The 2,000-nt window shown below is 51.1% G+C and overlaps 1 pseudogene; it reads right to left on the bottom strand.

Moving 5' to 3' along the window:
* LOC111735163 lies at positions 1-111 on the bottom strand (annotated as a pseudogene; the record flags this gene model as incomplete).
* Positions 112-2,000: the final 1,889 nt, after the last annotated feature.

Raw genomic sequence — 2,000 nt, 5'->3', positions numbered from 1 at the left:
GCACCTGGTCTTCCTAGGTGGTCTCCCATCCAAGTACTAACCAGGCCCGACCCTGCTTAGCTTCCGAGATCAGACGGGATCAGGCTTGTTCAGAGTGGTGTGGCCGTAGACCAGATTTTTACTATATATCAGTGGTCCCCAACTTTTTTGGCGCCAGGGACCAGTGCTCCTTGAGAATCTTAACGCCTGACGATCTGAGGTGGAGCTGAGGTGGTGATGCTGGCGCTGGGGAGCGGCTGCAAATACAGACGAAACTTCGCTCCCTCGCTTGCCGCTCACCTCCTGCTGTGCGGCCTGGTTCCTAATAGGCTACGGACCAGTACCGGCCTGCAGCCTGAGAATTGGGGATCTCTGCTATACATCATCTCCCAGTGAGGCTGCCCTGACCAAAACTGCCCACAGAGACACTAGGGCTCCCTCTTCGCCTTGCCTGCTTTACTTTTCTCTATGGCCCTTAGGAGCACGTGACATGTTCTATGTTTCACTCATTTTACTATCTGTCTCCTCTACGAGAACACACCTTTGTGAGGATAGGTATTCTTATCTGTTTAGCTCATGGTTGTATCCTCAGCATCTGGTACAGTGCCCAGCACACGGTAGGCACAAAATAAGTATTTGCTGAATTCACACACACGCACGCACACTCCTGCTGTCGTGTCTATGGGTTGTGATTTTAAAAGTTTAAAAAATGCGAAACGAATGACCACGAAGTCCCTGCCCACAACTTCCGGGCTATCAGATACAGGCCCACCTTGACCAAGGGGGCCTCAGTGACCTTGGTCCCTGCCCACTGGAACCTGCTGAGCAGGCGATTTTTTTTTTACACCTGGCAGGTATCATGTAGTGACTACAGCTTCACAGCCAGATACCTCGTTCAGACTCCAGCTCTCCCGTACCCTGGCTATATGAGTATCAAGTTATTTTACCCCAAACTCCAAGCTGCAGTCTCTTGGTCCACAAAATGCGGCCAGTAATAGTAACCACCTTGCAGAGTTATTGAGAGGATGAAATGAACTAACACACATAAAGCACCTGTGTCAGGTATGTGCTCACTAAATAGCAGCTATTTTTATAATGGTTGTCCTTATTATCAGTCATTGTATCATGATGATGATGATGATGACGATGATGATGATGATGATGACGACGACGATGACTGCCCTGAGTTGTAGCCTAGCCCCTGACCCTGGGTGAGATGGGAAGGCCGTCCCCGCTCCCGGGCCAGGCGCAGGCCATATCCAGGGACTTGGGTCACTTCTGCGCCTTTTCCTTTTAGGAGTACAAATGGCTTCAGTTAGCCCATCGATCAACACGGTCATGTCCATATCCAGTTCCCAGCAGACCCTACGCTGGGAGGTTCAAAGAGGAGTAAGACATGGCCCCTCAATATCAAGGAGCACACTGAGGGGAAAGGCAGGCAGATACGGCGAGAGGAAAACATAAAACCCCAGAGACTGAGCCGCCTCTGGAAGGCAGGAGGGGACTCATGCTCACCAGGCCTCGGGCACAAGGCCGCCCTGCGCGGGGCCCTGAGGGGTGAGTGAAGGTCTGACGGGATCAAGTAGGGAGAGGTGCTGCCGGCTGAGGCCACGGCAGGGACAGAGAACAAACGGCAAGGGACCCAGCTGAGCTGAAGATGTGAATAAGGATGAAGGGGCTGTAAGATGGCTGAAGAGGTGTTTACGGCATCTGAATTTTATTTGGTAAGATGATGGGAAGCTCTCAAAGAATCAGAAAGTGGCAAAGAGCCTGATGGCTCAACCAGATGACACTAGCCAGCAATATCATATACAGCTAGAACAATAAATGGCCATGAAATGCTTCTTGAATGGAAATGAATGGATTTAATCATAAAATGATTTTATTCTCACTTTCCCTGTCTGATCCCCTCGGTGGGTAGGAGAAAAGGTACAGGGTGCCCATGGCAGCAGGAGCCAGAGCGGGGACATCCTGGGACCCAAAGTCGCAGTCATGAACCAGGAGATGCCCTTGTTCCCAGG

This window comes from Pteropus vampyrus, unplaced genomic scaffold (assembly GCF_000151845.1).
Source record: "Pteropus vampyrus isolate Shadow unplaced genomic scaffold, Pvam_2.0 Scaffold17182, whole genome shotgun sequence".
Taxonomy (NCBI): domain Eukaryota; kingdom Metazoa; phylum Chordata; class Mammalia; order Chiroptera; family Pteropodidae; genus Pteropus; species Pteropus vampyrus.
Note: the sequence above shows the minus strand (reverse complement) of the source record. Positions and strands in the feature narration are given on the sequence as shown.